The sequence below is a fragment of the Myodes glareolus genome, unplaced genomic scaffold, assembly GCF_982192425.1.
Source record: "Myodes glareolus unplaced genomic scaffold, mMyoGla1.1 HAP1_SCAFFOLD_83, whole genome shotgun sequence".
NCBI lineage: Eukaryota > Metazoa > Chordata > Mammalia > Rodentia > Cricetidae > Myodes > Myodes glareolus.
In genome coordinates, this window is record NW_028263244.1 from 140439 (window position 1) to 152500 (window position 12062).

General features: G+C 45.4%; 1 protein-coding gene across 3 annotated transcripts in view; it reads right to left on the reverse strand.

The window, feature by feature from the left end:
* Positions 1-5624: 5624 nt before the first annotated feature.
* Positions 5625-12062, reverse strand: part of LOC148117067 (uncharacterized) — a 477886-nt gene continuing 471448 nt past the window's right edge. For 2 of the 3 annotated variants that reach the window (XR_015737197.1, XM_087903239.1), the window contains one exon: positions 5625-6150. The gene's annotated coding sequence lies outside the window, so the exon portion shown is untranslated. Of the gene's footprint in view, positions 6151-11665 lie in introns of those variants that run through there. The other variant, XM_087903238.1, reaches the window with a different exon arrangement.

Below are 12062 nucleotides of genomic sequence, written 5' to 3' on the forward strand. Positions count from 1 at the left end.
GTGTGTGTGTGTGTGTGTGTGTGTGTGAGAGAGAGAGAGAGAGAGAGAGAGAGAGAAAGTTTCATTATGAAATCAAAAGTCAATCAACAACAGTGAACTTTTTATTTATTGTTTGTTTGTTCATAGTTTATTTATTTATTGTCAGTCCAGAATGATCCTTGCGAAAAGATATCCATCATGACTTTCCCTTTCAGGAGGGAGCTCTCTGGTAAACTATGAAGCCACAGTTTCTAGTGCCTGCTTCCCACAAGTCCTTTTCCCAAGGTCAGGCATTCTCTTTTGAGGAACTCTCAGGTTCTGACATTAACATATGACTGGCGGCTATTGTCAAGGCCAATGCTGTGGCTACACTTACTCCTCAGCCCCTCCCTGACCTGACCTGAGAAGCCACACCCCATGCCAGTTCACAGGCCTCCCTCTCTTCATCTAAGTAACTAAACAGCATAAAATGTGGAATCTCTTCTCAATAAAATGCTGCTGGCAGCCATAAGATGAATTCATTCTCAGATCTTGTCCTTACAACCTCTTCAGGTCACCCACCCAAAGCAGGAGTCAGGAGGTCTCTGTCCAGCAGGGTCGACTTCTTTCCAAGTTGCAGTCAGTCTGATCTCTGGGCAAAGAGAAAAGAAAGCAATTGCTTTCTACTGGAACAGTTTTAATCGTATTCTAATGAATTAATAGTCAGCTATTCCCAGCCTTATTTACCATTGGATGACCAGCGGGCGCCTTCCTCTCACCACACTAGCTCCCTTGTCTCCCGGCCCCATCTGTACATGTCACGCACAGAAGGGGAAATAAATAGATGAGCAAACAAGTAGATTTCTTGAAAAAGTAAGGAACTGGGGCTGGAGAGATGGCTCAGAGGTTAAGAGCTTCTGAGTTTGATCTGGTGATCTCTTCTGGCCTGCAGACATATATACAGAATAACTAAATAGATAGATAGATAGACAGACAGACAGACAGACAGACAGACAGACAGACAGCTAAATGGATGAATGGATGGATGAATGAATGAGTGAATACATAAATAAAAAATGAAACAATTCACAGAATTCACCTGTCATAACAATTCACAAAACCTCTCCAACACCCGAAAGTTGTTACATGACTCGTGGAAGGTCTGTGATAAGAAATCTTTGTGTGTGCCCCAAATTTGAAGATATTGGCTATCCTGTAAATAGATCCCTCGTTTCGGTCAATTCTGTCTGTCTGTCCACCCTGGGGGAGTATTTTGTGACGTTCACGCAGAAAGGCAGGGGAATTGCGAGTGATGTAGCACTTTCGTTCTTAGTCATTAGATGTGACTTTGCGGTAGTCCTTGGACCTTAAAGAGGTTGCTGCTGTGTGTGTTCCTTTGCACCTAATGAAATAGTGTGGCAGCTACCTACCTACTCGTTCAGTACAAATAGTCTATACTGTCAACTGACTACACGATGGCAGTGCCTGGGATTCTCTGTAGGCAAATGCAGTTCAGACTTGCTCAGTACTACCAAGTTTGAAACAGGTCATGAGGGAAGCTCTCCCAGCATGAGACAAGTTGGGCAACAGAAACCTTAACAGATGATCTCATGCATTGAGCCAAATACTTCCCTCGTTAAAGTAGGTAGGTAGGTAGGTTGTCTCCCCCATCCCCAATTCTGTTTCGGGGGTTAAGGTCTGTCTGAGAATCCGTGATCAAGGAAAGCCAATGCAAAATCCCCAGGGCAGGGTTTGAAACCACAGAGAGAGGACGGCGTGTCGCTTACTGTTCTGCTCAGCCAGCTTTCCTCTATGGCCCAAGCTCACATGCCCAGGGATGGCACTACTTACCACCTTCCAGAGGAGTGAAACCTCCTAAATCAGTTAGCCACATGCTAGTGTCAGTGGAGTCACATCCGGAGTATGATTTGGCTTTCGAGTATGGCTTCTTCCTTGGTTCTGTCGCCTGAAATCCTGCTTCTCTGACCCCCAGAGACATAGCCAATAAACCCTCTTGCTTTGAAAGCCAGAGGGTGAATCTAGATGCTGCTGTTGTTTACAATGAAGACCAAAGGGATGCCATCCCAGTTCCTCCCGTTTTTTCCCACCACAGGCTACACGGAATAAGCAATACTCTTGGAAGCAGGTGTGGACCATCCCGGCCCAGTAAGAAAAAGGCTCAGCTGCACCGCCGATCTTTAACTAAAAAAATCTTTTAAAAAGATTTAAAGCTAAATCTTTAACTCAAGAAACAGATGTATGTTCTGGCCTAAGACCCTTTGCTGGGCCCTAAGGGAGACTGATATGCCTCAGTCGATAAGAGTTCTTGTTCCTTCCTTCATTCCCTAGCAGCTAGCTACCTCAGGTACACTCTTCTACTAAAATCTATACAAGAATCTTCACCTGTTACATCATTTAAGTAAAATTACCACTGTAGGGAAAAAGAAAGCCAGAAATATAAGCGTCATGGTTTTAAGGTTATAAAATGTGTTTTAAAAAATGTAATATTCTGCTCCAATCAGCGGTTGTTCTAAATGTTGATTAAAAATGAGACTGCATCATAATGAAGCAGACTGGGGAAAGTTACTTCAGAAGTGTTGCATCCCCAGAGTGACAGGGGCATCAGAGTTGCCGTTCTATCTATCTATCTATCTATCTATCTATCTATCTATCTATCTATCTATTTATTGCGTATACAACAGTCTGCTTCCATGCATGCCCACAGAGCAGAAAAGGGCACCAGATCTCTTTCTTTCTTTCTTTCTTTCTTTCTTTCTTTCTTTCTTTCTTTCTTCCTTTCTGGAAGAGCAGCCAGGGCTCCTGACCTCGCAGCCATCTCTCCAGTCCCACTGCTGTGCCTTTACAGATGGCAAAAACAAGGAATGATGCACTGTGTGTTCCTAACAATAGAGAATGCATCGTAAGGATTTCATTTTAAAGTTGACCGCTTTAGAATGAGACTTAATGAGAAGCTAGCACGGAATCCTCTCAAAAATAATTCACCATCCACCTTATCTCAGCCCAACACAGTCTCCACCAGCATTAGACTAACTAACTTAATGACCTCCAACCCTGTAGGATGTTTTGGGTCAAGTTTTGTCTGAGTTTTTTTTTAAAAAAAAAATTGCCAGGCGGTGGTGGCTCACACCTTGAATCCCAGCACTCCACTTGTGAGTTTGAGGCCAGTCTGATCTCCAAGAGCTAGTTCCAGGACAGGCACCAAAAGCTACAGAGCAACCCTGTCTCGAAAATCAAAAAAAAAATGTGTGCTGTTCTAGAAAATGCCCTTTCCCTCTGAACACGGCCCCTCCACACAGCTCTGACGCTGCGGGAAGATGCAGAGAGCCCAGTTGGTCCCTCGGCCTGATATGTCTGCCTCCGTGCATTTGCAACAGCTGTTCTGGGGCTGAGGGGTAGCTATTCATCTCTTGCCACTCAGAGTCAAATTCCCTTCAGTTTAGCCTTCCCTAGGTGCTTGTTCACTTCAGAGGACTCAGCCCTCATCCTCCGTATCATCCTGGCCTAATTTTTCAGATGACTGAGTATGAATATCCGTTCAGGAGAAGAAGGTCCATTCATGAAAAAAGTGTGCGTTCAACTAACTCCCCATGGGTGGAGGGAGTCGTGAAAAGATTTTCATGAAGCAGAGAGAGAGAAATTTCTGGTTTCGGAAAGAGGAGATACTGAATGGCTTCCTCTGTGTCACGGGACAGACTCCTGGAAAGCAAACCTCAGCTTGCACTCAGTCAGTTCAGGGAGAAAGAGTTGCAAGGAGGTAAAAGCCCATGCCTGATGACATCGTCAGTCCCTTCTCTGGAAATTCTACCGTATCCCGGAGAGCTCTCAGAATCTTGTGATGTCACCTGTGTCCTAGAAATGCCAACGGCCCTCAAGACACACTCTTTCAATATCTGTAAGACTCCTCGCTTCTAGACATGTCGTCTAGACTGATGAGTCTACTTGGGAGAGAGAACGGAGATCGTGAGGAGGCCAGAGTGAGGGAAGAAGAAAGCTGGCCCCAGATCTCACAGGGAACCATGGAGAAATCAGTGGTCCTGGGAAGACAAAATGAGTTAGTTCCCCACTAGCAGGGACTAGAGAGATTGCTGGATGTGGTGGTCTTGAGCCTTCCAGGGCTAGGGTTCAGGAACTGGGGGTTTTCTGGGATGTTTCTCTGCGTCCCTAAAGGGCCAACGCACATCAAAGATGCACAGTAGTTGATTGGACAAAGTCAGGAATTGACAAGCATGTAGCCTTTTGCTGGAGATGCTCTTCACACTGAGTGTGGAAGGGATCAGTGAGATTTCAATACCAGCACTGCACATCGCCCCCCCCCCCCGAACTCCTTTTTGTTGTGTACCAGTCATAATAGGAAACGGGGAGTTGTGCTCCGCCCAAGCCTTGTTTTACCATGCTTTCTATCACAGCCATTATTAGCAGGGTTGAAGCATCAACCTAAGGTTTCTGGCATCCCAGTTATGAATGACACCCTGGTCTTCAGTCCAGTCTGAGAGCTCTTTAGAGCCAATGGATGAGAGAGTGGGACGAGATTGCAATTTTTTCTTGCTTCTTCTTCTTTTCTCTTTTTCCTTTCTTTTCTTTTATGTGTTGTTTTGTTTTGTTTTTCAAGAAAGGGTTTCTCTGTGTATCTTGGGCTGTCCTAAAACTCACTCTGTAAATCATGCTATCCTTGAACTCACAGAGATCTGTCTGCCTCTGCCTCCCTGAGTGCTGGGATGAAAGGCATGCCCCCACCACCACACACCACAGCCCGGCTGAGACTGCAATTTCTGTGAGTGGATTTCATATCTGTGAGTGGTTTTCATATCTGTGAGTTTAAGGAAAGCCCTTCATCCTTCCTTAAACTTGAGTGCAGGAATAATCCATCCCTCACTCTTCATGGGAGCGAGTGTCTGCTCTTGCATTGAGGGCTCCCCTGGGTGAACCCCAGTTCTCAGCATCTCTAGCCCAACCTGTCACACGTTGATCACACATTTGAAAACTTGGGAGTAATTTTCATCAACTATGGGACTCACTTTGTTCTGACAGGACACACACTCACAATCTCTCATCACACACACATAGTGTAACAACTTTGTGGTTCCTCCATCATGTGCTTATTGTTGTCAGGGAACTGAAAGCCCACCAGCCAGCCTGCACCATCTTTCCTTGTTTCTCGGTTTGTTTATATATTCTCTCTCTCTCTCTCTCTCTCTCTCTCTCTCTCTCTCTATTTAAAAAAATATTTATTTTTATCTTATGTGCATTTGTGTTTTGATCATGGCTCTCAGGTCCCTGGAACTGGGATTACAGACAGCTGTGAGCTGCCATGTGGACATGTGGATGTGGATACCGGGAATTGAACCGAGGTCCTCTGGAAGAGCAGTCAGTGTTTAACTGGGAAACAATCTCTGCAGCCCAACATGGAGAGTCTACATAGTCCTGCCTGGAAAACATGACCTTCAGAGTTCACAGAGTTCACTTTGCCCCCTGAGTAAAGGTGTTGTGCTTCCTTTTAATGTATAGCTTGTTTTGTGTGTGTGTGTGTGTGTGTGTGTGTGTGTGTGTGTGTGTGTGTGAGAGAGAGAGAGAGAGAGAGAGAGAGAGAGACAGAGAGAGAGAGAAAGTTTCATTATGAAATCAAAAGTCAATCAACGACAGTGAACTTTTTATTTATTGTTTGTTTGTTCATAGTTTATTTATTTATTGACAGTCAGTCCAGAATGATCCTTGCGAAAAGATATCCATCATGACTTTCCCTTTCAGGAGGGAGCTCTCTGGTAAACTATGAAGCCACAGTTTCTCAAGTGCCTGCTTCCCACAAGTCCTTTTCCCAAGGTCAGGCATTCTCTTTTGAGGAACTCTCAGGTTCTGACATTAACATATGACTGGCGGCTATTGTCAAGGCCAACACTGTGGCTACACTCACTCCTCAGCCCTTCCCTGACCCGACCTGACCTGACTTGAGAAGCCACACCCCATGCCAGTCACAAGCCCCTCTTCATCTAAGTAACTAAACAGCATAAAATGTGGAATCTCTTCTCAATAAAATGCTGCTGCTGGCAGCCATTCGATGAATTCATTCTCAGATCTTGTCTTTACAACCTCTTTGGGTCACCCACCCAAAGCAGGAGTCAGGAGGTGGCTGTCCAGCAGGGTCGACTTCTTTCCAAGTTGCAGTCAGTCTGATCTCTGGGCAAAGAGAAAAGAAAGCAATTGCTTTCTACTGGAACAGTTTTAATCGTATTCTAATGAATTAATAGTCAGCTATTCCCAGCCTTATTTACCACTGGATGACCAGCGGGCACCTTCCTCTCACCACACTAGCCCCCTTGTCTCCCGGCCCCATCTGTACATGTCACGCACAGAAGGGGAAATAAAGAGATGAGAAAACAAGTAGACTTCTTGAAAAAGTAAGGAACTGGGGCCGGAGAGATGGCTCAGAGGTTAAGAGTATGTCCAGAGCTTCTGAGTTTGATCTGGTGATCTCTTCTGGCCTGCAGACATATATACAGAATAACTAATTAGATAGATAGATAGATAGATAGATAGATAGATAGATAGATAGATAGATAGATAGATAGATAGACAGACAGACAGCTAAATGGATGAATGGATGGATGAATGAATGAGTGAATACATAAATAAAAAATGAAACAATTCACAGAATTAACCTGTCATAACAATTCGCAAAACCTCTCCAACACCCGGAAGTTGTTACATGACTCGTGGAAGGTCTGTGATAAGAAATCTTTGCGTGTGCCCCAAATTTGAAGATATTGGCTATCCTGTAAATAGATCCCTCGTTTCGGTCAATTCTGTCTGTCTGTCCACCCTGGGGGAGTATTTTGTGACGTTCACGCAGAAAGGCAGGGGAATTGCGAGTGATGTAGCACTTTCGTTCTTAGTCATTAGATGTAACTTTGCAGTAGTCCTTGGACCTTAAAGAGGTTGCTGCTGTGTGTGTTCCTTTGCACCTAATGAAATAGTGTGGCAGTTACCTACCTACTCGTTCAGTACAAATAGTCTATATTGTCAACTGACTACACGATGGCAGTGCCTGGGATTCTCTGTAGGCAAATGCAGTTCAGACTTGCTCAGTACTACCAAGTTTGAAACAGGTCATGAGGGAAGCTCTCCCAGCATGAGACAAGTTGGGCAACAGAAACCTTAACAGATGATCTCATGCATTGAGCCAAATACTTCCCTCGTTAAAGTAAGTAGGTAGGTTGTCTCCCCCACCCCCAATTTTGTTTCGGGATTAAGGTCTGTCTGAGAATCCATGATCAAGGAAAGCCAATGCAAAATCCCCAGGGCAGGGTTTGAAACCACAGAGAGAGGGCGGCGTGTCGCTTACTGTTCTGCTCAGCCAGCTTTCCTCTATGGCCCAAGCTCACATGCCCAGGGATGGCACTACTTACCACCTTCCAGAGGAGTGAAACCTCCTAAATCAGTTAGCCACATGCTAGTGTCAGTGGAGTCACGTCCGGAGTATGATTTGGCTTTCGAGTATGACTTCTTCCTTGGTTCTGTCACCCGAAATCCTACTGCTCTGACCCCCAGAGACACAGCCAATAAACCCTCTTGCTTTGAAAGTCAAAGGGTGAATCTAGATGCTGCTGTTGTTTACAACGACGACCAAAGGGAAGTCATCCCAGTTCCTCCCATTTTTTCCCACCACAGGCTACACGGAATAAGCAATACCCTTGGAATCAGGTGTGGACCATCCCTGCCCAGTAAGAAAAAGGCTCAGCTGCACCACAGAGCCTGGCACTCTCAGACAAACAACAGCTAAAGCTTTAACTCAGGAAACAGATGTATGTTCTGGCCTAAGACCCTTTACTGGGCCCTAAGGGAGACTGACATGCCTCAGTCGATAAGAGTTCTTGTTCCTTCCTTCACTCCCTAGCAGCTAGCTACCTCAGGTACACTCTTCTACTAAAATCTATACAAGAATCTTCACCTGTTACATCATTTAAGTAAAATGACCACTTGTAGGGAAAAAAGAAAGCCAGAAATATAAGCGTCATGGTTTTAAGGTTTTAAAATGTGTTTTAAAAATTGTAAAATTCTGCTCCAAACAGCGGTTGTTCTAAATGTTGATGAAAAATGAGACTGCAGCATAATGAAGTAGACTGGGGAAAGTTACTTCAGAAGTGTTGCATCCCCAGAGTGACAGGGGCATCAGAGCTGCCGTGCTATCTATCTATCTATCTATCTATCTATCTATCTATCTATCTATCTATCTATTTATTGCGTATACAACAGTCTGCTTCCATGCATGCCCACAGAGCAGAAAAGGGCACCAGATCTCTTTCTTTCTTTCTTTCTTTCTTTCTTTCTTTCTTTCTTTCTTTCTTTCTTTCTTCCTTCCTTCCTTTCTGGAAGAGCAGCCAGGGCTCCTGACCTCGCAGCCATCTCTCCAGTCCCACTGCTGTGCCTTTACAGATGACAAAAACAAGGAATGATGCACTGTGTGTTCCTAACAATAGAGAATGCATCGTAAGGATTTCATTTTAAAGTTGACCGCTTTAGAATGAGACTTAATGAGGAGCTAGCACGGAATCCTCTCAAAAATAATTCACCATCCACCTTACCTCAGCCCAACACAGTCCCCACCAGCATTAGACTAACTAACTTAATGACCTCCAACCCTGTAGGATGTTTTGGGTCAAGTTTTGTCTGAGTTTTTTTTTTAAAAAAATTGCCAGGCGGTGGTGGCTCACACCTTGAATCCCAGCACTCCACTTGTGAGTTTGAGGCCAGCCTGGTCTCCAAGAGCTAGTTCCAGGACAGGCACCAAAAGCTACAGAGCAACCCTGTCTCGAAAATCAAAAAAAAAAATGTGTGCTGTTCTAGAAAATGCCCTTTCCCTCTGAACACGGCCCCTCCACACAGCTCTGACGCTGCGGGAAGATGCGGAGAGCCCAGTTGGTCCCTCAGCCTGATATGTCTGCCTCCTCCGTGCATTTGCAGCAGCTCTTCTGAAGCTGAGGGGCAGCTATACATCTCTTGCCACTCAGAGTCAAATTCCCTTCAGTTTAGCCTTCCCTAGGTGCTTGTTCACTTCAGAGGACTCAGCCCTCATCCTCCGTATCATCCTGGCCTAATTTTTCAGATGACTGAGTATGAATATCCGTTCAGGAGAAGAAGGTCCATTCATGAAAAAAGTGTGCGTTCAACTAACTCCCCATGGGTGGAGGGAGTCGTGAAAAGACTTTCATGAAGCAGAGAGAGAGAGAAATTTCTGGTTTTGGAAAGAGGAGATACTGAATGGCTTCCTCTGTGTCACGGGACAGACTCCTGGAAAGCAAACCTCAGCTTGCACTCAGTCAGTTCAGGGAGAAATAGTTGCAAGGAGGTAAAGTCCCATGCCTCATGACATCAGCAGTCCCTTCTCTGGAAATTCTACCGTATCCCGGAGAGCTCTCAGAATCTTGTGATGTCACCTGTGTCCTAGAAATGCCAACGGCCCTCAAGACACACTCTTTCAGTGCCTGTAAGACTCCTCGCTTCTAGACATGTTGTCTAGACTGATGAGTCTACTTGGGAGAGAGAACGGAGATCGTGAGGAGGCCAGAGTGAGGGAAGAAGAAAGCTGGCCCCAGATCTCACAGGGAACCATGGAGAAATCAGTGGTCCTGGGAAGACAAAGTGAGTTAGTTCCCCACTAGCAGGGACTAGAGAGATTGCTGGATGTGATGGCCTTGAGCCTTCCATGGCTAGGGTTCAGGAACTGGGGAGGGGGGCAGTTTCTGGGATGTTTCTCTGCGTCCCTAAAGGGCCAACGCACATCCAAGATGCACGGTAGTTGATTGTACAAAGTCAGGAATTGACAAGCATGTAGCCTTTTGCTAGAGATGCTCTTCATTCACGCTGAGTGCCGAAGGGGTCAGTGAGATTTCAATACCAGCGCTGCTTATCGCCCCCCCCCCCCACTCCTTTTTGTTGTGTACCAGTCATACTAGAAAAAGGGAGAGTGAGTCGTGCTCCGCCAAAGCCTGATTTTACCATGCTTTCTATCACAGCCATTAGCAGGGTTGAGGCATCAACCTAAGGTTTCTGGCTTTCCAGTTATGAATGACACCCTGGTCTCTGGGTCCAACCTGAGAACTATTTAGAGACAGTGGGTGAGAGAGTGGGAAGAGACTGCAGTTGTTTTCTTTTTTCCTCTTCTTTTGTCTTTTTCCTTTCTTTTCTTTTTTTTTTCGTGTGGTTTTGTTTTGTTTTTGAAGAAAGGGTTTCTCTGTGTATCTTGGGCCATCCTAAAACTCACTCTGTAAACCAGGCCATCCTTGAACTCAGAGAGATCTGCCTGCCTCTGCCTCCCCGAGTGCTGGGATGAAAGGCACGCCCCCACCACCACACACAGCCTGGCTGAGAACGCTCCGGGTGTCCTGGGCCGTTAGTAAGTGAGGATGGCTTTGTGTGTGTTGTGAATCTTTATGATGAATCTTTATGTCCTATGCTTCAATGACATGAGTCTGAAGCATCAAGCAAGCGAGTTTGGCACCCACCCCTATACGACCAGGCTTCTTCTGAGAGCACATGGCTGAGGTCTCTGAATAAGGCTTAGAAAGCTTTGCCCTGGAAAGCGGGTAACGTCTGAGAGACACACACTCTAGAAAGAAGGGAGGATCGACTAATACCCACAGAGGGGGAGACTCAAGTCAGAACCCGCTCGGACAAAGTCTCATCTTTCAGTCACTTCCCGAGCAGAGGAAGAAAGGAAGGACCACAACGATCTCTCCTCTCGTGTCCTTTGCACACTCTTCTCTCGCTCCGATGGACATTGTGATTCAAGTGGGCCTCGTCCCCCTTTTCCAAGGCATGTTCATTGTGGCTCTAGATCAAGGAATCTGATTTTTGTTGTGTGGCATACTCTATCTCCTCGTTATCTGTGACTGAGAATTTTGATGTCTCACAAGTTCATCACACATTTGCAAACTTAGGAAGACCGAAATGAATTCTGCTGAAGTTTTGGGGTAATTTTTATGAACTATGGGACTCGCTTTGTTCCGACAGGACACGCACTCACAATCTCTCATCACACCCACATAGCGGAACAACTTTGCGGTTCCTCCATCATGTGCTTATCGCTGTCAGGGAACTGAAAGCCCACCAACCAGCCACCCGCACCGTCTTTCCTTGTTTCTCAGTTTGTTCGTATATCGACATGAAGCATCTCTCTCTCTCTCTCTCTCCCCCCCCCCTTGGAACTAGGATTCCAGACAGCTATGAGCTGCCATGTGAATAGAACCTGGGTCCTCTGGAAGAGCAGACAGTGCAGTCATTGCTGAACCGCTAAACTATCTCTCCAGCCTGACATAGCCTTTAGGTACATAGCCCTGCCTGGAAAACATGAGTTTCAGAGTGCACTCTGTCCCCTGAATAAAGTTGTAGGAAATAGTGTCTATTTATCGTTTTTATTCTATTTATTGTTTTGTGGTTTTTTTTTTTTTTTTGACAGGGTTTCTCTGAATCTGGAACATGTCCTGGAACTTGTTCTTGTAGACCAGGCTGGCAGCCTCAAACTCTGCCTCCTGAATACTGGGAATAAAGAGGCCTGTATTTAATATACAAATTAATTTAAAATTTCACTCAAGTGTTTATGTGTGTGTGTGTGTGTGTGTGTGTGTGTGTGAGAGAGAGAGAGAGAGAGAGAGAGAGAGAGAAAGTTTCATTATGAAATCAAAAATCAATCAACAACAGTGAACTTTTTCTTTATTTGTTTCCTTACTTTATTTCTTCATTGACTTACATTGGAAGTTAGTCAGTACAGAATGATCAGAATGGTAGGGTATCCTTGGGAAAAGAGTAAGAAGATATCGTGAAAGTGTATCATGAAAGTAAGAAGATATCATGAAGATATGTCGAAAGTCCCTTTCGAGAGGGAGAGGGAGCTTTCCCGAGTCCCCCCCCCCCCCCCCCCCCCCGTGCCTGCTTTCCAAAAGTCCTTTCCCCAAGGTCAGACATTTTTTAGATAAGCAAGGGTCTCCATTCAACCCCTTTTGAGGAACTTCAGGCCCTGACATTAACATATGATTGGAGTCTATCTCTATCGCCCACTCTTCAGCCCCTCCCTGCCCTGACAGGACCTGAGA